The 25,647-nt window shown below is 43.1% G+C and overlaps 1 pseudogene; it reads right to left on the bottom strand.

The window, feature by feature from the left end:
* LOC141197813 (uncharacterized) overlaps window positions 1-25,647 on the bottom strand; it is a 107,736-nt pseudogene that overhangs the window by 61,423 nt on the left and 20,666 nt on the right.

The raw sequence follows: 25,647 nt of genomic DNA, 5'->3' as shown, positions 1-25,647 counted from the left end.
ATCAGAGTGCAATCCGATTTATTATCCGATTGCTCTAGTCTGTTTTTCTTGCATTGGGCTCATACTCATCTGCGTGAAAAACGGATGAGTGCAATCCGATAAAAAATCGGATTGCACTCTGACCAATGTTAATCTATGAGTCCCTGCTCATCTGCGCAAAAAATCGAAGCATGCTGCAATTTGCCACATATATCGGACAAGACTCGCCAATGCAAGTCAATGGGTGCGAGAAAAAAAAACGGATGGCACACGGACCATCCATATGGCATCCAATTTTTACGGATACATTACCATTCTGTAGCATATAACACTGTAAATGATTATTGAATAATAGTTGCAGAGAAGGCAAAACGCATTGCATACGGATGTCATATGGATGCTAGGTGTGAAAAATCGCATTGTCCTCATGAAAATCGCATGACACTCATCCGATTTTCCGGTCCAGATATCGAAACGTTTTTTTTCACAGATATGGGTATGAGCCCTAAGGGTCATATACGGCCATCCACCTCTCCAGTCACAGAGGGGTGGGTGAAGATCTTAGGCAGCGCATTCAGGATTCTCAGGACAGTGCGCAGGAAGGTTTACCTATGAACAAGCTTTATGTACTGCCCTCTTTACGTGTAGATCTTCTTGATGAAGAACATGATTCCGTTTTAGCTGGGCACGCGGGTTCGTCTGCCACTTGGAGATCTCTTTCTAGGTCCTTTTGGTGGCAGAATGCTCTTAAGGATATTGGAGAGTATGTTTGGAAATGCAAAGTCTGTTCCAAGGCTAAAGCCTCTCATCAAGCTCAGTGGGTTATCTCTTCCCTAACGATGTTTCGTTGCAGCCCTGGACCCACTTGTCCATGGACTTTGTCAATGATTTGCTTAACTCTGGTGGTATTACTGTCGTGTGGGTGGTGGTGGACCGTTTGAGCAAAAAGGTTCTTTTGGTCCCGCTTCAAAAGTTGCCAACTGCTAGGATCTTAGCAACTTTGTTCATTTCTCATAGATTAAATTTCATGGTGTTTCCAAAAATATAATTTTTGATTCAGGGGTTCAACTTCTGGCTAGTTTTTGCTCCAGACTGGGTAATAAGCTGCTTTTTTCTCTCAGTCTATCATACGGAGACTAATGGTCAACCAGAAGGATGAACCAGGAAATAGAGCAGTGATGTTTTGTCTCCTCTAATCAGGAAGACTGGGTGGAATTTCTGCCCCTTATCGAGTGTGCTCTAAATAACGGTTCCTCAAAGGCTACCGGGACCTTGCCTTTTTTTAGCTGCTGTAGTTTTAATCCAGTGTTTGGGAATATTTCAGGATTACAATCTTCCCTGCCAGAGGAGGAGAGATTTTGTCCCCAACTAATTAAGGTCTTGAGGGAGGACAAAAGGGATTTTTGGTAGCTAGTGACCAGGCCAAAAGTGGTGCTAACTGCAGACGTAGGAATGCTTCTATCTTTAGGGTGGGGGATTTTGTGTGGTTGTCCTCAAAATATCTGCACTTAAAGATCACATCTAAAAAGTTTGCACCTAAATTTGTAGGTACTTATAAAATTATTACAAATTTAAATCCTGTGACAGTTAATTTGCAACTTCTTATTACCTGGAAAATCATAATTCTTTCCATTCTTCTCTTTTCAAAAAATTTGAGGGGACCTCAAGACATAAATGAGGTGGATTTGGAAGGGTGTCGGGAGTATGAGGTAGAGCGAGTTCTTAGTTCCAGGTGGGTCAGGCGCTGTCTGCACTATCTCGTTAAGTGGAAATATTATGGTCCTTAAGGTAGCCCCCAAGTTAATATGGGGGATCTTCCTGCGATCAGATAAACAGATTATTGGGTGGGGCTGGGGAAAACCCAGCAGTCATGGTACACATTGGTACCAATGACAAAGTTAGAGGAAGGTGGAAGGTCACAGGGAATTAGGAGAGAAGTTGAAGTACAGGACCTCTAAGGTAGTGTTTGCAGAAATACAGCCGATTCCACTAGCGTCACTAGAAAGTTAGCAGGAACTTAAGGAGATAAATAAGTGGCAGGATAAAGGGTTTGGGTTCATGGAGAACTGGGCCTACTTCTGTTGGCTACAGGCTCTACGATAGGGACAGGCTGCACCTCAACTGGGGGGGGTGCAGATGTGCTGCAGTGAAAAATGGTCAGATGGATGGAAGAGCTTTTAATCTGGGATCTGGGGGGAGGGAGGTTTTTTGTGAAAATAAGGGGATAGAGTAGACAGAGAGAGAGACAGTAGGGGTCAATGAGGATTTAGGGGGCTGGGACATTCAAGAAAAGTAAGGAGGCAAGAAGGAGTAATAAATAGTTAATAGTATTAATAGTATTAAATGTCTGCTGGCAAATGCAAGAGGTCTTGCAAACAAAATTAATGAATTAGAGACTCTTAATGTCAGCCACAGATTACGATGTGGTGGGCATTACGGAAACCTGGCTGGCAAGTCACGACTGAGTGATAAACAGAGGATTACACTACATTCAAAAGGTTAGGAAAGATAAAAAGGTAGAGGGGTGGGTATTTTCATTAAATCCAACTTAAGACCTGCGCTAAATGACGACATTGGAGGGGAGCTTCGACAATGTAGAGTCAGTATGGGTAAATGTACAAGGAAATGCCAATAATGTAACGCTGTTAATTGGAATTTGCTACAAGCCTTCTAATATAGCTGAACATGTAGAGGATGAAATGCTGCAACAAAAACAAGTCAAGGTCAAAGTGTTGGCTCCCTTGAAATTGTTCCAGAAAATGACGTAATTCTCCCAGAAAATTATTGCAATTACACATATTTTGTTATACATGTTTATTTCCTTTATGTGTATGTGAACAACACAAAAAAAAAAACAGATAAAAAAAGGCAAAGTGAACATAATTTCACACAAAACCACAAAAAATGGACCGGTCAAAATTGTTGGCACCTTTTCTCAAAATTGTGGGGTGTGGGTAAACAACTTCGTTTCAAGCATGTGAAACTCGTTCATACTCAATTGTGGCAAGTAACAGGTGTGGGCAACATGAAAATCACACCTGAAACCAGATAAAAAGGGAGAAGTTGATTCAATCTTTGCATTGTGTGCAAGCGTGTGCCATACTAAGCATGGAGGACAGAAAGAGAAGAGAACTGTTTGAGGACTTGAGAACCAAAATTGTTCTAATCTTGAAATTCTTGATATTTTTCAAGTCCATCTCCAGAGATCCGGATGTTCCTTTGTCCATGGTGCACAACATAATCAATACATTTACAACCCATGTCACTGTAGCTAATCTCCCTGGATGTGGACAGAAGAAAAACTGACGAAAGGGTAGTCCAGATGGTGAATAAGTATCCCCACCAAAGTTGCAAAGAAATTCAAGCTGTCTTGCATGCTCAGGGTGCTTCAGTGCCAACGTGAACCAGCCGTCAACATTTGAATTAAATGAAACGCTATGGCAGGAGAATAAGGCGGACCCCACAGCTGACACAGAGGCATACAAAAGCTACACTGCAGTTTGCCAAAATGTACATGAGTAAGCTAAAACCCTTTCTGGGGAAGCGTCTTGTGGACAGAAGAGACCAATATAGAGCTTTTCGGTAAAAGCACATCGTTCTACTGTTTAAACAGAATGAAGCATGCAAAGAAAAGATCACAGTAACTACAGTGGAATATGGTGGAGGTTCAAAGATGTTTTGGAGTGGTTTTACTGCCTCTGGCATTGGGTGCCTTCACTGTGTGCAAGTCATCATGAAATCTGAAGATTACCAAAGGATTTTGTGTGGCAATGTAGTGCCTAGTCTCAGAAAGCTGGGTTTGCGTTCTAGGTCATGGGTTGCCAGCATGGCAATGACCCCAAACATACATCAAGAAGCACCCAGAAATGGATGGAAACAAAGTGCTGGAGAGTTGTGAAGTGACCGCCAATGAGCTTGGATCTAAATCCCATTGAACACCTGTGGAGAGATCTTAAAATTGCTGTTTGGAGAAAAATATTAAAATTTTAGAGTCTTCAGTAGTTGATACCTTTGGCTAACTGAAAAGATGGTAAATTGCAAAATTTCAAGACTACTCAGGTCTCTTTTCAGACACAGTATAACACAAAATCTGAAGTGTCATATATTTATACACAACAGGGCACAGGAATAATGCAATAGATAAGACAAGTGGCGTGAAGCAGAACTATTAGCATGGGAGAGGGAGAAGCAGTTGTGGCCATGAATATTGGAACAGTTCATTGATAAGGAGTGTGAAAGTTTTATTGTCCTGTGATTGAGGTCTGGTCCATGATTGTGACGCCCAAAACGGTCTGAGGAGCACGTTCCTTAGTTGACATAAATCCATATGACACATTAACTCCTGATCTGTGAGTGTGTCAAAGATTGTCATAAGTTTGTAATTCCACATTTTTCTGTCTCTCTGAGATTTGAAGTTACCTTTTAATACAAGTAATTTCATGTCCATGATGCTGTGATCAGGGATAAAAAATGTTTGGCCACAGGTAGAGCTAATCTTTTTTCTTTTATTGTGTGGCGATGAGAATTCATCCTTGTTCTAAGTTTTTGCCCTGTCTCCCCTACGTACAGACCCCCAGCTGGACATTGGTTACATATAATTAAGTACACTACATTAGATGTGATGAAGCTGAAAGTACCTGGGATCTTGTGGTTGTCTCCTGATGTGAGTTGGGAATCTTTATCTTGTCAGTGGTCATTATAAATAGACAGGTTTTACATTTTTTCTGGCTGCAGGGAAAAGTTCCTGTAGCTGTTGGAGAGGACAGGGAGTTTCTGATGATGATGCTTCTTAGATTTGGGGGCTGCCTAAATCACAGAAGTGGGGGGTCTGGAAATATAGATTGTAATCGGCATCTTTTTGTAATAATGGTTGTAATTTCCATGCAGCTCCCATTAGCATCTCCAGATTTGGATTGTAGGCGACTACTAGAGACTCCAGATTGATTTCTTGTTTAGTTTTGAAATGTAGGAGATGATTCCATAATATTCTGGTGGCTCTTGCAATCTGGTTTACAATTGTTCTTGTATGGTAGTCCTCGTTCAAAAAGTTCTTTCTGAGGCCACCAAGGTGTTAATTTCAGTACAGGAGTAGTTGAGTGTTAAGTTGATGGTGAGATGAAACTGATTACAGTGTTCATGGAACGTCTTAAGCTGTTGCTGAGATTCTGTCCAGATGATTAAAATATCGTCAATGTAACGGTAGTAGGCAAGAGGCCTGATGGGACATGAGGACAAGAAGACACTATAAAGCTTGGCCACAAAAAGATTTGCGTACTGTGGAGCCATTTTACTTCCCATTGCTGTACCAGTCTCCTATAGATAAATGTTATCAAATTCAAATAATTGTGGGTGAGGATGAATTTTGTAAGTTTCACCACAAAGGTGAAACAATCCTCCTTGTCTGTTTACTTTCCCTCCCAGTACCTTTTCTTTCTACCACGGTTAGGTTTCTGGGAAGTTATACTTATTCCTTTTATTTTTGGTTCTCATTAGCTTGCCTTCTGTGCCCTATATGAATGTGTCTTAGTTTCTCACTCAGGGTTTCCATATCTTCACACTTTTCTTTCCCCTTGTTGACAGTGTGCTGCTGCTCCCCCCCCCCCCCCTCTGATTCCTCAGGAGGTAAGAGAAACTCCTCAACTGCCTATTAGGGAGTTAGGTCTGAGGTGTTATTTTTAGTTGTGCAGCTAGGGCCTGTCTGTACAGAGACCAATTGGGTGTAGTTGCTGCATTCTTCCCTGTGTGGGTTCTCTGGTGGCTATCAAGATGCGCTTTCTGGTTAAAAGATTTCCCAAATTTTGAACATGAAAAATGCTTCTCTGCCCGACTCTCCTAAATCTCTTTTGCTCTTTATGATCCCAACTAGTCTCACCAAATACAAAAGGTCTTTAGTAAGCTACCTTATACAGGCTGCTAAGAATATCATTCCTCGTCACTGGAAAAGTACTTCTCCACCTACTCTGGAGGAGTGGTTCTGTGACATAGCTCTTCTAAATAGGATGGAACATTTGATTGCCCGATCCCCCACTGATTGTGATAGATACTGTGAGTCTTGGAGAGACTGGATTGAATTCCAGGAATCCGATGCCTACCGTCTTACATCACACTAATGTGACCCACCCTTTTCTCTGGTGCGTTTCTTCTCTGTCCGGATTGTGCTCTGCATTGGTTCGGGCCTGGCTGCACTATGTATAGTTTCCATTGGATTTTAGTAACTTCATAATTGTAATACTGTTGGCGTAAAATGTTCCTTTCCTTCCTTTTTCTTCCTATAACTTGATGTTTTATTGGACCTTATACTTCTATTCTATGATATACTGATGCTGATATTGTCCTGGTTATTCTTTTTTTTTTGTATTTTTGTAATTGAAAATTATTTAACCTTTCAATAAAAATTGAATTTTGAAAAAGGCTTCTCCCCTGTGTGACTTCTCTGATGTTTATTAAAAGTTGCTTTCCGTGTAAAATATTTCCCACATTCTGAACATGAAAATGGCTTCTTCTCTGTATGAGTTCTCTGGTGTATAACAAGACTGTACTTCTGTGTAAAATGTTTACCACATTCCGAACATGAAAAAGGCTTCTCCCCTGTGTGAGTTCTGTAGTGTTCAACAAGATGGCATTTCTGTTTAAAATATTTCCCACATTCTGAACATGAAAAAGGCTTCTCCCCTGTGTGAGTTCTGTAGTGTTCAACAAGATGGCATTTCCGTTTAAAACGTTTACCACATTCTGAACATGAAAAAGGCTTCTCCCCTGTGTGACTTCTCTGATGTTTATTAAAAGTTGCTTTCCGTGTAAAATATTTCCCACATTCTGAACATGAAAATGGCTTCTTCTCTGTATGAGTTCTCTGGTGTATAACAAGACTGTACTTCTGTGTAAAATGTTTACCACATTCCGAACATGAAAAAGGCTTCTCCCCTGTGTGAGTTCTGTAGTGTTCAACAAGATGGCATTTCTGTTTAAAATATTTCCCACATTCTGAACATGAAAAAGGCTTCTCCCCTGTGTGAGTTCTGTAGTGTTCAACAAGATGGCATTTCCGTTTAAAACGTTTACCACATTCTGAACATGAAAAAGGCTTCTCCCCTGTGTGAGTTCTCTGGTGTATAACAAGACTGTATTTCCATTTAAAATGTTTACCACATTCTGAACAGAAAAAAGGCTTCTCCTCTGTATGAGTTCTCTGGTGTATAACAAGACTGTATTTCCGTTTAAAATGTTTACCACATTCTGAACATAAAAAAGGCTTCTCCTCTGTATGAGTTCTCTGGTGTATAACAAGACTGTATTTCTGTTTAAAATGTTTACCACATTCTGAACATGAAAATGGCTTCTCCCCTGTGTGAGTTCTCTGGTGTCTAACAAGATCTGATTTCTGTTTAAAATATTTCCCACATTCTGGACATGAAAAAGGCTTCACCCCTGTGTGAGTTCTGTAGTGTTCACCAAGATGGCATTTCCGTTTAAAACGTTTACCACATTCTGAACATGAAAAAGGCTTCTCCCCTGTGTGAGTTCTCTGGTGTATAACAAGACTGTATTTCCATTTAAAACGTTTACCACATTCTGAACATGAAAAAGGCTTCTCCTCTGTATGAGTTCTCTGGTGTATAACAAGACTGTATTTCTGTTTAAAATGTTTACCACATTCTGAACATGAAAATGGCTTCTCCCCTGTGTGAGTTCTCTGGTGTCTAACAAGATCTGATTTCTTGTTAAAATATTTCCCACACTTGGAACAAGAAAATCTATTCTCGGCTGTGTGAATTTTTTGATGTTTAGGAAGAAATTTTTTGAGAGGAAAACTATTTCCATATTCTAAAAAGGTCTTCTTTTCTTTAGGAGCAGTTTGTTTTTTAATGCTTAATTTGTGACTATGATTTTCCTTAGTAGTCGGTAATGAATCAGAAGACAGGACCTGTTTCAAAGGATCAGGTGACAGATCTTTGCTGTGAAGGGATGATGGTATATCTGGAGTAATGGCATTCACTTCAATTGTATCCTGTGGGATCTCAAGATCTGATTTAAAGATTGAAGATGTCGGCCGTCCCTCTGATCTCCAGGTACAGTCATCTGCCAAGATAAAAATCTATTATTTTTCAATAAAATATCCTTGGATTTTATATTTTTTTAAATTTCTACTGTACTTAAACTGTCTATAATAATGGCAAGTTATGTAAATATATTGAATTAATTATTCACCAAGACACTGACATTTCACAATCTAATAGAAAACCTCATAGGATGAACCAGTAGAGCGTGGTTTTCAACTGTTTGTTCATTCTGCCTCCCAAATATGGAATAAAAAGCCAGCAAGTTATGTAGGCAACAATAATACCAATAAAAACTTCTACTCATCTCACAAACAACAAGCCCCACTCAGGTCCATCGTCTGTAAATAGAAAAAAAATCATAGTTACCGGTAACAGGATTTTACAGAGCCCATGATAGCACCATCTGAGAGATGGTATCCGCCCACCAAGGACAGGAAACCTGCTTAATAAAAAAGGCGGTACCTCTCCTCCGCATCAGTTTTGTTTTAGAGGACCTCCAGACAGTATGCTAGTACACAACAACCACCAATAAAACATTTCTGACTATACACCCATATATAGAGAACACCATAAGTGATCAAAAAAAAGGGGGGGGGGTATACAAGGGTGCTGTCATGGGCTCTGTAAAATCCCATTACTGGTAGGTAACTATGATTTTTTTCCCCTTCTCCTATGACAGCACCACCTGAGATTTATATAGAACAGACACCTTAGGAATGGATCACCGCTTGCAACACCTTTCTCTCAAAGGATAGATCAGCAGATGAAGAAAGATCAAGCCGGTAATGGTAAGGTAGAAGGAGATAACATATGTAAGGCAGCAACATGGTAATCAATGGACACTTCCGCCTTCTCAGTCCAGGAGGCTGCACCAGCTCTGTGGAATGGCCCTTCAGGTTCTCTGAAACCGGCACATTACTAGGGGAATATGCTAAGCTAACGGCGTCCCTGATCCATCTAGCTATAGTTCCCCTTGTAACTTTAAGTCCCTTACTAGCTCCCTGGAAGGAGACAAATAAGGCATCACTTCTCCTCCAAGGCCTTGTTACCTCCAAATACTGAACCAAAACCAGTCTAACATCTAGAGTATGAAGCCTCTGTTCCTCTAAATCTTTTGGGTTAGGATACAATGAGGGGAGAATGATCTCCTGTGTTCTATGGAATTTGGAGGCCACCTTCGGAAAATAGGCCAGGTCTGGTCTTAACGCAACTCCATCTACAGTGACCTGTGTAAAAGGATGATTTACTGACAGAGCTTGTAAGTCACTAACTCTATGGGCTGATGTTAGCGCTATCAGTATCGCTGTCTTCAGAGTGAGAGTTCTTTCTTTCACGCTTCCTTAGGGCTCAAAAAGGAGACTTAGTCAGGGCTTCCAGGACCAAGTTTAGATCCCAGGGAGGCATTCTCGGGGTAGCAATAGGTCTGGATCTATCGTACGCCTTTTTAAACCTGATAACACATCTATCTGCTGCCAAATTATAGTTATATAAAGCTCCAAGTGCTGATACTTGCACCTAAAGGGTACTGGTAGCCAACCCCATATCTAAGACACTTTGAAGAAATTCCAGAATAGCTTTAATAGGAATTTTAACCTTAGCTGAGTGCGCCAAAATAGATAGGAATTTTGCCCATGTCCTACCATAGATCTTAGTCCTCACAGGCTTCCTGCTTTTGAGCAGAGTAGTGACTAGACCTGGAGAAAACCCTTCCTGGATTAGTAACGACCTTTCAAACTCCAGGCCATCAAATGCCCGACCTCTGAGGATGGAAGACTGGGCCTTGCTTAAGGAGATCTGGAGCATCTGGAAGGACCCATGGATCTGACTGGGACATCCTCTTTATCCAGGTGAACCAGGGTCTCTTGGGCCAGAATGGGGAGATTAGTATGACCCTTGCCTGTTCCTCCCGGATCTTCCTCAAAATCGTTGGCATTAACATTAACGGGGGGGAAAGCATAGGCTAGGCCAAAGCTCCAGGGTATTTGTAATGCATCTACTGCATAGGGTCTTTCTGTTGGATTTAAGGAGCAGAAGATCCTTGTTTTTCTGTTTCGTTTGTTTGCGAAAAGTAGAGATGAGCGGTGTTAGACTCGAACTGTTCGCCAATCTCAAATTCAAGCTGTTTTGGGCGGTGTTCGAGTCGTTCGACGAACACGAACGATTTGCAAAAAATTCGGCTGTTCGAGGTTATGTTCGATAACTGTTCGTGCACCAAAAGCGTAACTGGATTTTTTCACAGTAACACTGTTATTAGTGATGAGCGAGCATGCTCGCCACTGCTTGGTACTCGCCCGAGCATCTCAGTACTCGAGATGCTCGAGCAGGAGCTGGGGTCCCCATCCTGCATGTTTGGCGCTATTTAGAGCACCAATCATGCAGGGATTGTCTGCCACTCACTGTAATGTCACAGCCATGGTGGTTGTGGCATTACAGTGATTGCCCAAATTGATGGGAAAAGTGCTCACAGTGAAACATGAAAAGCCGGCAATTCAGCAGCGGCATACACCGGTACCCGACAATTTAGAACAGAAAGAATAGAGCATCACACATAGATTAGATAGATAGAAACATATCAGTCACATATATAATAAGTACAGTGACAGTGTTGGTTACTGTACTTGTCATTTAGTGTTAAAATAAAGGATTTATTAAAAAAAAAAATTGACGTGGGGTTCCCCGTAATTTTAGTCTCTAGCGGAGGTTAAGCAGACGGCTGGGGCAGATGTTTGAAGCCTGGGAAGGGGGTAATACCCACGGAGCTTCCCAGGCTACTAATATCAGCCCCCAGCTGAATACCTAGCCTGTACTAGCTATTAAAATGGGGGACCCAAAAAAAAAAAAAATGACGTGGGGTCCCCCCTATTTTAATAGCTATAAAAGGCTAGGTAAACAGCTGGGGGCTGATATTAATAGCCCAGGAAGGGTGCCATGAATATTGGCCCCCTCCCAAGCTAGAAACACCAGCAGTCAGCCACCCCAGAAATGGCGCATCCATAGGATGCGCCAGTCTGGCACTTAGCCTCGCTGTTCCCACTGCCCTGTAGCGGTGGCAGTGGGGTAATAAGGTTGGGGTTGATGTCAGCTTATAAGGCCATCTGACATCAAGCCCAGGTAAGTAATGGAGAGGCGTCTATAAGACACCCCCATTACTAACCCCATAGTCAAAGTTAAAAAAAAAACACAAACACCCAGAATAAAGTCCTTTAATTGAAATAAAGACACAATTCTTTATTGTTCTAAATTAAACCATACTTACCATCACGCCCATTCCAGCTGAAGCCAATGTCTTCTGCAATAAAAGTAAAATAATAAACCAACCTCATCCTTACCTTTCCATGGTTCCCAGGACGGCTTCAGCTCTGCTACATTGACATGACAGGCTGGATCGCAGCAGAAAGCCGCCCTTTTTATCTTGAAGGTTTCCTGTCCTTGAAGGGCGGATCCCCTCTCTCGTTGTGCCGTCATGGGTGACAGAAAAAATCTGATCTTTAGTTTTCTTTGCCTCTTATATGCAGAGCTGAGAGCATAAATTCATGTTGTTCTGCAAACTGTAGAATCTGCTCTTTCACTAACAGGAGAGGTCGGGATCTCGTGCCCCCCTGATTATTGAAATAGGTGACTGTTGTCTGACATAATTCGGATGTGTTGTCCCTGTAGTTGGGAATTGAACTTCATCACTGCACTATTTACCGCCGACAGCTCCTTCATGTTTTGAGGAGAAGGCTTTCTCGCTGTCCGACCAGACTCCTTGTATTACACGATCTCCCAGATGTGCTCCCAGCCATCTCAGCTTGAGTACTCTGTAATTATGTCCCTGACCTAATATGACCAAAGACCTCTCTGTGACAGGTTCTCCCAATCCAGCCACCATGCGATTGAGATGATGGCTGTATTGGAAAGTGTCATCTTCCTGTCCAAGTGTCCCCTGAGTTGTTTCTCCGCTGCTAGTATATCTTGCTGCAGATATCGGGAGTGTATCTGAGCCCACGGGACTCCTGGGATACATGATGTCATTGTACCTAAAAGAGACATTGCTTTCCTTAGGGTCATGGATGGATTCCTGACTACTCCTGAGGCTAGGGACGTAATTCTGTTTTTCTTGTCTTCCGGTAGCAGACAAGTCTATCCCTCTGAGTCCAAGATAAGCCCTAAAAAAGACGGAACCGTCCAAGGCTCCAGGCTTGACTTCTCTAGATTCAGTATCCATTCAAGATTGATCAGGCTGGCTCTGACTCTTGTCAATGCGAGTTTTCAATGCTCTCTTGATTTGCATACTACCAAGAAGTCATCCAGGTAAGGGACAACTAGAGTATCTTGTTCTCTCAAATGCGCCATTACCTCCAGAATGATCTTCGTAAAGATTCTTGGAGCCATGGAGAGGCCAAAGGACAGAGCTGTGAACTGAAATTGCCTCACATGATTGAGGATATACACAGCTGCTCTCAGATACTGCTGGTATCCTGTATGGATTGGGACGTGGTAATAGGCGTCCTTCAGGTCGAGGACACTCATATAACAACCCGGGAACAACATCTTTATGGCTGATATTATACAGTACAGACCAAAAGTTTGGACACACCTTCTCATTTAAAGATTTTTCTGTATTTTCATGACTATGAAAATTGTACATTCACACTGAAGGCATCAAAACTATGAATTAACACATGTGGAATTATATACTTAACAAAAAAGTATGAAACTACTGAAAATATGTCTTATATTCTAGGTTCTTCCAAGTAGCCACCTTTTGCTTTGATGACTGCTTTGCACACTCTTGGCATTCTCTTGATGAGCTTCAAGTGGTAGTCACCGGAAATGGTTTTCACTTCACAGGTGTGCCCTGTCAGGTTTAATAAGTGGGATTTCTTGCCTTATAAATGGGGTTGGGACCATCAGTTGTGCTGTGCAGAAGTCTGGTGGATACACAGCTGATAGTCCTACTGAATAGACTGTTAGAATTTGTATTATGACAAGAAAAAAAGCAGCTAAGTAGAGAAAAACGAGTGGCCATCATTACTTTAAGAAATGAAGGTCAGTCAGTCTGAAAAAATGGGAAAACTTTGAAAGTGTCCCCAAGTTCAGTTGCAAAAACCATCAAGCGCTACAAAGAAACTGGCTCACATGAGGACCGCCCCAGGAAAGGAAGACCACCTCTGCTTCTGAGGATAAGTTTATCCGAGTCACCACCCTCAGAAATCGCAGGTTAACAGCAGCTCAGATTAGAGACCAGGTCAATGCCACACAGAGTTCTAGCAGCAGACACATCTCTACAACAACTGTTAAGAGGAGACTTTGTGCAGCAGGCCTTCATGGTAAAATAGTTGCTAGGAAACCACTGCTAAGGACAGGCAACAAGCAGAAGAGACTTGTTTGGGCTAAAGAACACAAGGAATGGACATTAGACAAGTGGAAATCTGTGCTTTGGTCTGATGAGTCCAAATTTGAGATCTTTGGTTCCAACTACCGTGTCTTTGTGCGACGCAGAAAAGGTGAACGGATGGACTCTACATGCCTGTTTCCCACCGTGAAGCATGGAGGAGGTGTGATGGTGTGGGGGTGCTTTGCTGGTGACACTGTTGGGGAATTATTCAAAATTGAAGGCATACTGAACCAGCATGGCTACCACAGCATCTTGCAGTGGCATGCTATTCCATCCGGTTTGCGTTTAGTTGGACCATCATTTATTTTTCAACAGGACAATGACCCCAAACACACCTCCAGGCTGTGTAAGGGCTATTTGACCAAGAGGGAGAGTGATGGGGTGCTACGTCAGATGACCTGGCCTCCACAGTCACCAGACCTGAACCCAATCGAGATGGTTTGGGGTGAGCTGGACCGCAGAGTGAAGGCAAAAGGGCCAACAAGTGCTAAGCATCTCTGGGAACTCCTTCAAGATTGTTGGAAGACCATTTCCGGTGACTACCTCTTGAAGCTCATCAAGAGAATGCCAAGAGTGTGCAAAGCAGTCATCAAAGCAAAAGGTGGCTACTTTGAAGAACCTAGAATATAAGACATATTTTCAGTTATTTCACACTTTTTTGTTAAGTATATAATTCCACATGTGTTAATACATAGTTTTGATGCCTTCAGTGTGAATGTACAATTTTCATAGTCATGAAAATACAGAAAAATCTTTAAATGAGAAGGTGTGTCCAAACTTTTGGTCTCTACTATAGATTCCATCTTGAAGGGTCTGTAGATTAGAAAGTGGTTTAGGCCCTTCAAGTTGATTATGATCCTAAAGGAGCCATCCGGCTTCTTTATCAGAAAAAGGGGCGAATAGAATCCTTTCCCCTGCTCGCTTATTAGTCTCTCTCAGAACCTTCTTTTCCACTAAGTTTAATACCTCTTGCTCCAGGGCTGTTTGCTCTCTGGGCATCCTGGGAGACGAAATCATGAACGTCTGCAGGGGAATGGATCTGAATTCCAGTCTTAGTCCTGTCTTTATAATCCCTAATATCCAGGCACTGGATGTAATTTTTTCCCAGGTAGGCAGAAGTGGGACAGTCTGCCTCCTACCTGCGGAGGCCCATCACTTAGGGGTTTTTCTGTTCTCAGAGGAAGGGCCTCCGAACATGAAGCCTCCACTCCTTGTCCTTCCATCTGCCCTGGTCTCTGGAAAATGTACCTATGCTATACTTCCTTTTACGAAAGGAAGTCTTGTACTGAGGCATCAACACATTGAAAAACCAGTGTTTCTTATCTGCGGCTTTATCCAGTATGTCATCCAGAGCTTAGCCAAAAAGAAACTCCCCTTCACACGGGATTGAACACAGTTTCATCTTAGACTGTACATCACCTGACCAGCTCTTGAGCCACAGAGCTCTGCGAGCTGCGTTGGATAAATTCACTGATCTGGCGGCCAGCCTTACCGAATCTGCCGACGCGTCCGCGAGGAAGGCAGCCGCCCCCTGCATTAGCGGAAGACAGGCCAGGATTTTTTCCCTTGGAATGTCCCCTTTAATCTGGTCTTCTAGCTGCTGCAACCAGACCATCATTTACCTGGCTGTGCAAGTGGCTGCGACTGCCAGTTTCAATGCTCCCGCTGGTCACTCCCAGGTTTGTTTTAATAAGGTTTCCGCTTTTTTATCAAGAGGATCTTTGAAAGCTCCTAAATCCTCAAACGGCAGGGTGGATTTTTTTTTAGAGAATTTTGATACTGTCACGTCAATTTTTGGGGTTTTATCTCACCTGGTTGACTCTTCTTCCTCAAACGGGTATCTGCTCTTTGAAGGTGATGGTAACTGCCCTCTCCTATCAGGTCTTTTCCATTCCCTGTCGATGAACGATCCTCTCATTGACGGGGAATGTGCGCCTCTTCTTCTGATCAAGACCCCCAAACATGATGTTCTGAACAGTCCTAGAGGTCTTGGTATCGGCTATGCCCATAGTTGTTCTGATGGCTTTAATCAGCTTATCCGTGTTTTGCACTGGAAAACACGGCCTACCTCCTGTATCGCTAACTGAGGAAGATGATGATTATGAGGATGACGAGTAGGTAGGAGAGGAAATAGACTTCCCCTTGCCCTGGAATACTACAGATTCTTCTGAGTCTGATGTATGACGTCTCAGCTTCCTACTCTTTTTACGTGTAGCCAACGTCTTTAGGGAGTCCCTAACCTCCGTCTGGACTAAAGATTTTAAATCCATAGCAAAATTAGGTGTTTCCTGTGATTTTTCTCGGATACAACTCGGGCTAAGCTTTTTAGTATAAATGCTGGGAAAATGAACCCCGCACAGCGCACACTCCTTGTTATTCCTCTTGGCACTACACTTTTTGGGGGTTTCCTAGTAGAAAAAATACATAGAAAAAAAAGGGACCCATCTACTATGGTGAACTTTCACGTAGATCACTCACTACTCTGCCGTTCAGGGTACCGGAGATTAAGGCTGGATCAATGCATATGATTGCTCCCGGCTGGAGGTGGTGGACTCGCGACCTGCCCTGCTCCTCCGGCTGGTCTTGCTGCCGCTTGTCCGACTGCCACTGCTGTGGCCTTGATGGAGCTGCTGTTGCTGCTGAGGCTGCTTTGGTGGCCCCTGCTGCTGCTGCTCTGGTGACTGCGGCTCTTGCCGCAGGGCGTGTCACTTCCTGACACGTGCCCTGCGTGTGCGCAGCCCCATGGCCCAGCATTTCGGCGCGCAACGTCAGCAGGGTGCGCCAGAAACTGACATGCGCCCTGCGCGTGTGTAGTCCTGGTCCCGGCACGCTACATCAGCAGGGCGCGCCGGAACCTCTTGACACGTGCCCTGCATGTGCGCAGCCCCGGAAGTCCCACTTGCTGGCGCGCTCAGCCACGGGGTGCATAATACCACTGCACTCCCGCGTGTACCCTTGGTGGGCGGATACCCTCTCTCAGGTGGTGCTCTCATGGAAGAAGGGAAAAAACAGAGGTTTCCATAAAGGCTCTTGAAAAGCAACATGGCTTCCATAACCCAATCCAGCTATATCCGATCTCCCAAAGTCAAATCTCCCCCTTGCTTCTGAGCCTTGCAGTGTGGCCAAAGCACATTTAGCATCCATTTGGCATTACTTTAGTGAGAAGAACCCACTTAATTTACGGGGTGTGTCTCCCCTGGAGCACAATCTGGGCACTATGTGTTGGGAATAATTGCAATTTTCACTCTCTAACATCCACTGCGTGCTAATTTCCGGAAAGTGCCGGTAGACTCAAAATAGTCACTACCCCTTTAGATTAATTCCCTGAGGGAATTAAAATTACACAATGGAGCAATGGAGTCACTTTATGTGGATTTCACCGTGCTGCCCTGCTTAGGACAGCACGATAGCTCAGTGGTTCGTACTGCAGCCTTGCAGCGCTGGGGTCCTGGGCTCAAATCCCACCAAGGACAACATCTGCAAGGAGTTTGTATGTTCTCCCCGTGTTTCTCTGGTTTCCTCCCACACTTCAAAGACATACTACTGATAGGGAATTTAGATTGTGAGCCCCAATGGGGACAGCGATGATGAATATGTTGGCGCTATATATATATAAAAAAAATAAAGATTATTACTGCTCTGGTTTTCTGTTATTATGTCATATTAGGGCTTCTGCAAATGGTGTGTCCCATCTCCTCTGGGACCTGCTCCTGCGATGTCTGCTTCTGTCACCAGAAGCCGCCTTATTCATTCTGCAGGCGGTGCTGGTGATGGAGGAGACGTCAGAACCAGAAGTTCTGGGCGGTGCAGGACTTGTCCAGCCAGTAAGATTAGGGTTGCTGGGATCAGTAGTACCATCCAGTCTGGCAGTATGGGTGTGTGTGCTGTCAAGCTGGAGTAATCTGCTCCCTGCTTCAGCCATTTGGAAAGCACCGCACCCTACTAAAGCTGGAAGCATATTGCCGGAAGCTGCCAGATACAGCCTTGTTCTCCTCTGGTTCAGTCCTCTGTGCTCAGCTCCCGGCTTGTGGATTTGTTTCTGTTGTGACCTCGGCCCGTTTACTTGTGTCTTCTGATTTTGTATTTTCTCTGCCTTCCTGGTTCTGTCCCAACTACCTGACTATTCTTCTTGGCATCTCACACCATAGAACAGGTAACACCATGGCCCAAGCCTGGGGGTCTATGTGTAACTCCAGATACATGTAGAGGGGTTAAAGAATGATGAGCAAAGCAAGAGTAGATAGTGCCAAACCTGTTCGTGGTGGCCATCTTTTGAGCTACCAAGTGACCACGATACTTTGTGTCTGCAAACTAATCCACCAAGATCAGCATTCAAACAGCTAAATGTCGCTCCTTTCCTTCTTAACCTGCCTTGTGCCCAGACAGTAGTGTACAACCGTATATAGGGTATTGTCGGAATAAAGAGAAGATGCAAAATAATTTGTAAGATCCATTTGTTTCCTATTATCCTTTGTGAAGAATTCCAAAGTTATCCCCGCATAAAGTGACACACGTCAGATTTGAAAAAATGGGGCCTGATTAGGAACACAAAACTGGCTGTGGGAAGGGGTTAAATCAGGAGTATTTTGGGCACTAACTATTGTAGTCAAAAACTGAGTATAGACAACAACACATCTACTGAAATGACCAAACTCAACAGTCTTCATCAGTAAAAAATGAGTAACTAGTGGTGAAACTTCTCTGGGGTAATTAGAGTATGGTGCTCGGTGGCTCTTGGCAACCTAAACTATGGTAAGGGCAAATATTTTCTGTCAGAGGAGTTTCAAGAAGAAATATTAGTTTTAAAAGAAATTGAAAAGTCAGGATAAAGGGAAACTCTGCTGTTATTGTACAGAAAATCACACTTGTCCCTCACTGCACATTTAATGTTGTAGATCATAAAAGTGAAGTTTGTCCAGAAAGACTGGACCTGGTCTTGTAGGGACCATATGAGCACATTCAGCAGCACAGAAAGGAGAGAGGGTGGATTCATCCAATAAGATATTAGGGATCTAGGAAGCCAACAGCATCATTACCCTCCGCTTTCTCTAACAGGACCATCATATTTTTCTTTAAGTGATTTTCTAACTTGTCAGCACATTCTACGTACGCTGTCATTTGGTTTTGTAGTTAATAATAATAATCTTTTTATTTATTTATTTTATTTTTTGTAGTTTACAGATCTGGGCAGGTAATGGTCAGCGAGGTGGATTGTCGAGGTTGTAAGTTCTATAGAAAAGGGCTTTCAATGTCTAAAATTATTTGAATAGTTTTTGGTGGAGGAGAATGTTGTTGTCTAGAGGCAAAATGGTGATCACACGACTGTAATACGACCGGACTACACCACCGATAAAGCAGCCACAGCCGGTGACTGAGAAGAATCTGTGACTTCTCTGCATTTAGTGGTTACTACTCACCTGGGTAGTCATATGTAGGAATCTCCTCTTTACATCGCTCATCACCCCTCACATATGTCTCTGTAGTATTAATATGGGTCAGATCTTCACCCTGAAACAAATATTGTAAAAGTCACAGACAGATGGAGAAGTCCCATCTATGATCATCTCTAATCCTGCCATCTCCACCGTCCTCATTACACAAGTATAAAACATATAATACTGGTGGATAAAACAATACTGAACACAAGACCTTCACAGACGTCTACACATCATAGGGGAGATCTCATGATACCTTCTCTCCATCTACCTGATGATCCTGAGGAACATTGGGATCCTCATGTTTACAGTCCTGCGGAAGAAGAGGACGGGGACATCTCTCTGGTGTTGTCCTCTTACTGGATAGATCTGGAGGAAACACATACAGGGACTGAATTCATGTTTTACATACAGATAATCATAGGCCGTGTGTATTTAGTCCTGTCTATTACCTGGTGATGTGAGGGGCTGGGGAACCTCCATCATGACGTCTTTGTACAGATCTTTGTGTCCTTCTAAATACTTCCACTCCTCCATGGAGAAATAGACAGCGACATCCTGACACCTTATAGGAACCTGACACATACAATGATGGCGTCATCACCCCAATCCCTTCATAGCTTTACTGTATAATGTCCCAGCATTCCCAGCAGTGTCACCTCTTCAGTCAGCAGCTCAATCATCTTGTAGGTGAGTTCTAGGATCTTCTGGTCATTGATGTCCTCATGTATCAGGGGGTGAGGTGGAGGTCCTGTGATTGGGCTCAGGGGTCTTCCCCATCCCTCAGACACAGGGTCCTGACAGCGCTCACTAGAGGTCTTCTTCACTACTGTGTAATCCTGGTTATGGAGAGACACATTAATAAATCTCCCTCCAGACATTTCCAGAGTCCTCACCTCTCCAGTTCTGTCCATCTGTTATTCCCATAGATAAGAATAATGTAATGTGACGTCATCAGAATCTCTCACCTCTCCAGTAAGCCGGAAGAGGATCTCTAGGGTGAGGTGTAATATCCTCTCAGCCATCTTGTCTCTGTCCATATCCATGTTTGATGGGTAAATCAGGAAAATTCTCTTATATAGAAGATCTTCACTGAGAGAATCTGATATTGTAGAGACCTGAATGAGAAGATGATGAGCCGATGTAACATCATAAAAATCCTGTGTAATAATACAATTACTGGAGATAATAAGGGGAAATGTAGTCTCAAAGGCAACAGATAATGATGTCACAGTAGTTGAAGTGGGTTTATGGACCCCTAAACACTTCCCTAGTGTCCACAGCAATTGTCAAAAGCGGGAGGTGGCACTTGTGGATGGTATAGGACCCCCAGGGGGCACTCCTGTAGTTGTGGTGTCTGGGTGCAAGTTTGGAGTGCCCGTGATGTTTGTGCAATCACACGCATCCAGACACGCAGGTGAACTTGTAAAATATAACAATTTTACTGAAGGAGGTAACGGGGTACAGTCTCTCTTGAAGGCAAAGGTTACAGTATTTTGTGCATATGAAAGTAATGGTTCTCTCCACATGAGACAAGCGAGGTTATGGCCTCTCAGGGCGGCTGGAGCAGAGTTCTCTTGACTTGCTAGTAGAGGAAATGCTATGCGCAGTCTAAGAAATATTACACTGATGGAGGGACCTTCACAGATTGGCTCTCCGTGGAAACACACTAAAGTCTGGGTGTGCTCACAGTTTTTAGCCCACCGTTCCCTTTCGCAGGGGGTAGTCGATGGTGTGGCAGCCACGTGGATCTGGTCCCGGCTAGAAGCAAACAGGATAACCAGCGTGCAGGAGAGAGAGCACACGAACAGCGGTATCTCTCCTGACTGGAAGAGCCTTGTGTTTTGTGAAGGAGATTATGTGGAGAAAAATGTCCCCCAGCGTGGACTGGCATGGAAACTCTTCTGTGAGAAATAGTGTCTGTCTCCTATATCTTCGTTAGGCAGCTTGAACCCCCCACTACTGATTTGTACCAGTGCTCAGTCAGTGTGCGAGCCCTGAGCTGAGAGACTCCTCCCAGCCGTGTCTATGGCAGCTTATTGTGAGGAGAATAATCACTTACCTTTCATATACACATATTGGCCAGTAGATGGCAGGAAAGTCCAATTTACAATGCAATGTATTATATCCCCTAACTCACAGTGCCCACAGTGGAACAAGTCTACTATCACACTACAACTATCTCATTTAGCAGCAGTAGAACGGGTACCGGGATGCCACAGAAACATATGAGGAGATATATTATTTTACAGTATTTAGTTTTCTGCTTTACATCTAGTAATAAAACCTATACATTTTAGGCCACAGACAACAAGCAGTTTCTTCCTCGGAGTCTGTAGCTGATCACGTTTCTCATAGACTCATCTTCCATAAAGCCAATTCTCGTCTCATTTACCAACACTGTAATGGACATTATCAATACTGCAGGAGATTTTCATTACACGTGATATGAGGAATAACTACTTCATCATGAGGACGACATCTTCATCTTCTACTACGGCTTTAGAAACATATTTGGCCAGAGTTCTTCACTGACTACATCTCGATCGGCCGTCTATATGAATGTTTCCCGTCTTCCCTGCACTGTAATCTTCTATCACGTTAGATCTCATGTCTGATTCACACACAGAAGTTTGAGGCTTTGACATATAGTAAAGTTTTTAATATTAAACAGAGTAGGACTATCCCTAATAGGTTCACCTTGCCATGGTTGGGATAGGTTTCATGCTATTTTTGATCAAAAACAGTATTCTTAAGAACCCTATTTTATTTAAATGCACTTTTGCTTTTTATTTATTTATTTACAGCAGGGTTTATGATCATTTTTCTTCTTGTATTTTTTTTTCTGATTTATGGCCATAGTAAACATACATTTATGTGCTGCATGTATACCAACTTAAACCAAGCTCAAATTCTTGTTTTTCTCATGGGCACCATAGTGGCGGGGTGGGCTGCCGCTATGGATGATACGCCTCTAACTATCCAACTATGATGTGGTAAAAATCTCTGAAAAGTCTGAATAGACTGTTAGAATTTGTATTATGGCAAGAAAAAAGCAGCACTTGAAACTCTCCCCAAGTGCAGTTGCAAAAACCATCAAGCGCTACAAAGAAACTGGCTCACATGAAGACCGCATAGGGAAAGGAAGACCAAGAGTCACCTCTGCTTCTGAGGATAAGTTTATCCCTGTCTGCAGCCTCAGAAATCGCAGGTTAACAGCAGCTCAGATTAGAGACCAGGTCAATGCCACACAGAGTTCTAGCAGCAGACACATCTCTTCAACAACTGTTAAGAGGAGACTTCGTGCAGCAGGCCTTCATGGTAAAATAGCTGCTAGGAAACCACTGCTTAGGACAGGCAACAAGCAGAAGAGACTTGTTTGGGCTAAAGAACACAAGGAATGGACATTAGACTAGTGGAAATCTATGCTTTGGTCTGATGAGTCCAAATTTGAGATCTTTGGTTCCCACCACCATGTCTTTGTGCGACGCAGAAAAGGTGAACGGATGGACTCTACATGCCTGGTTCCCACCGTGAAGCATGGAGGAGGAGGTGTGATGGTGTGCTTTGCTGGTGACACTGTTGGGGATTTATTCAAAATTGAAGGCATACTGAACCAGCATGGCTACCACAGCATCTTGCAGCGGCATGCTATTCCATCCGGTTTGCGTTTAGTTGGACCATCATTTATTTTTCAACAGGACAATGACCCCAGACACACCTCCAGGCTGTGTAAGGGCTATTTGACCAAGAAGGGGAGTGATGGGGTGCTATGCCAGATGACCTGGCCTCCACAATCACCAGACCTGAACCCAATCGAGATGGTTTGGGGTGAGCTCGACCGCAGAGTGAAGGCAAAAGGGCCAACAAGTGCCAAGCATCTCTGGGAACTCCTTCAAGATTGTTGGAAGACCATTTCCGGTGACTACCTCTTGAAGCTCATCAAGAGAATGCCAAGAGTGTGCAAAGCAGTCATCAAAGCAAAAGGTGGCTACTTTGAAGAACCTAGAATATAAGACATATTTTCAGTTATTTCACACTTTTTTGTTAAGTATATAATTCCACATGTGTTAATTCATAGTTTTGATGCCTTCAGTGTGAATGTACAATTTTCATAGTCATGAAAATACAAAAAAAAATCTTTAAATGAGGTGTGTCCAAACTTTTGGTCTGTACTGTATGTTCTTAAAACTAGCAAAATTACAAGCTGAATGGCTTGTTGTGGATGTATATAAATAGATGTAAACAATGATGCTGCTGAATAATTGGTACAGTCACTACCTAACCCTATCCCGCACCTAAACAAAGCTGATACTGCCTAGCTGCGGAGGTTGGCACCCTCAACAATGGTGACCCCACTCACTGCTGGCTGTACCTCAGAAGCCCTTGTGATCCCTTGCTGTTTTTGTAAGTTTGCCCACTGACAAAGACATGAACAGTCTATAATTTTAAGGGTAGGTTAATTTTAACATTGAGAGAGAGACTATCCATATAAAATCAAGAAAATCACATTGTATAAATTAGATAAATTTTCATTTTGCAGTAAGAAATAAGTATTTGATCCCCTACAAAAAAAACACAAAGAACATAAAGTATACACCCTAAAATGTAACTGTTAATAGATATTTTAAAAAGATAGCATCAATAAATCAAGGACAATAATCCAGATAAAAGTATGGGGGAGGGATAGCAGTGGGATAGCACAAATGGCATTCAAACTCACCCTATAGGCCCTTATTCAAATAGGTGTGTTCTGGATAAAGTATTGCGGCGCTTCCAGATAAGATCCAGTAGGTTTTTTCATCCAGAATTTATTTTTCAAAAGAATATAAAATATAGAATAGCAAGATACAATGCGTTTCGGCTCATTGCAGAGTCTTCCTCAGGTAGAATTTTATAATCATATATCTAGAGCTATCCTTCCTTAAATACCCCTCTAAACTGAAAAGGTGAAAGAGTGACTCGCCTGGTTCCTTAATCACGTTAATTTAACAAGTTTGTGCGAATAATTGGTGTGACAGTCTGAATTTGTATCTGCTCTAGTAAAAACAGTTAAAAAGTGCCAACATATTTAAAAATGTAAATAATATATATATAAAAAAAAAATTAAAAAAAATAAAGAAAGGATCATACATCTATTCTATCATTTAAACCATCAGGATATAAACACCGCATACGATAAATCTAGAAAGATTCTTTTCTATTTAATATTTGAGTTCTATTCTGAGTGGAGGCTGGTATATGTTCTACAGGAGTTATTTGTACTTGGAATTTCCCTCTGTGGGTATGCAATAAGTGACGTGATAGGCTGTGTGTTAAAAGTCCTATTTTAGCGTTATAGCGATGTCCAGTAAGGTGGTTTTGAAGTTTTCTAGTAGTACGACCTACATATTGTAGGCCGCATTTACAGGTGATAATGTATATAACATAGACTGTTTGACAAGAAAGATGTTGTTTAATTAAAAACTTTTCACCTGTACTGTAAGATATAATCTCCTTACAGCCATGTGTAATACATCTACAGCAACAGCAGAGTTTCTTTCTACATTTAAATACTCCCACTCCCACTGTTATAGCTGTATTAGTTCCTCTTTGTTCAAATTGAATAGGAATATTTTTAAGTCTGCTAGGAGCTATCAGATTCCGAATGGTTTTTCCCCTTCGAAAGGTACCGTATTTTTCGGACCATAAGACGTATTTTTTTCCTCCAAAAATTTGGAGGAAAATGGGGAGTGCGTCTTATAGTCAGAATGTTCTATATGGGTGTACAATATGTGTATATTTATGTGGGGTGTGGGGGGGAGCGGTATCGGTGGAGGAGCGGGGCACAGGAGGCAGCAGCCGCCCGCTGCAGCCTACACTGTCCCCGCTGCTAAAGAAAATGAATATTCACTGCTCCCCACGCCCATGAGGCGTGGGGAGCACTGAGTATTCATGCTCCTTAATAGCGGTATACAGTGTAGCCGCGCTGCGGCTACTGCCGGCTATCTCCTGTGCCCGCTGTTAAAGGGCATGAATATTCAACCTCTCTCCATGCCTATGGGCGTGGGGAGTGGGTGAATATTCATGCCCTTTAATGAGCGTGCACAGGAGACAGCCGGCAGCAGCCGCAGCGCGGCTCCGCTGTGTGCCGGCTATGAAGGAGAGTGAAGTCACTGCTCCCCGCGCACACAGTCCTGGCGTGGGGAGCAGTGACTTCCGGCAGCTGATCTCTCCATGTGAGCCGCGCATGGCAGTGACATCATGCGTGGCTCACATGGAGAGATCAGTGCAGGCAGACCGGACGCAGCGCTGGAGGAGAGAAGAGAGGTGAGTAGGAGTGTTTATTTTTTTAAATGTGCAGCCTGATGGGGATTAGGGGGCCCATGCATACCAGGACAGGGATTAGGGGTGCCATGCACACCAGGACAGGGATTAGGGGTGCCATGCATACCAGGACAGGGATTAGGGGTGCCATGCATACCAGGATTGGGTATGATGGGTGCCATGCATACCAGGATTGGGTATGATGGGTGCCATGCATACCAGGATTGGGTATGATGGGTGCCATGCATACCAGGATTGGGTATGATGGGTGCCATGCATACCAGGATTGGGTATGATGGGTGCCATGCATACCAGGATTGGGTATGATGGGTGCCATGCATACCAGGATTGGGTATGATGGGTGCCATGCATACCAGGATTGGGTATGATGGGTGCCATGCATACCAGGATTGGGTATGATGGGTGCCATGCATACCAAGATTGGGTATGATGGGTGCCATGCATACCAAGATTGGGTATGATGGGT

The sequence above is a fragment of the Phyllobates terribilis genome, unplaced genomic scaffold (assembly GCF_046119375.1).
Source record: "Phyllobates terribilis strain yellow unplaced genomic scaffold, ASM4611937v1 Scaffold_88__1_contigs__length_6355796, whole genome shotgun sequence".
In the NCBI taxonomy this organism is placed as follows: domain Eukaryota; kingdom Metazoa; phylum Chordata; class Amphibia; order Anura; family Dendrobatidae; genus Phyllobates; species Phyllobates terribilis.
Note: the sequence above shows the minus strand (reverse complement) of the source record. Positions and strands in the feature narration are given on the sequence as shown.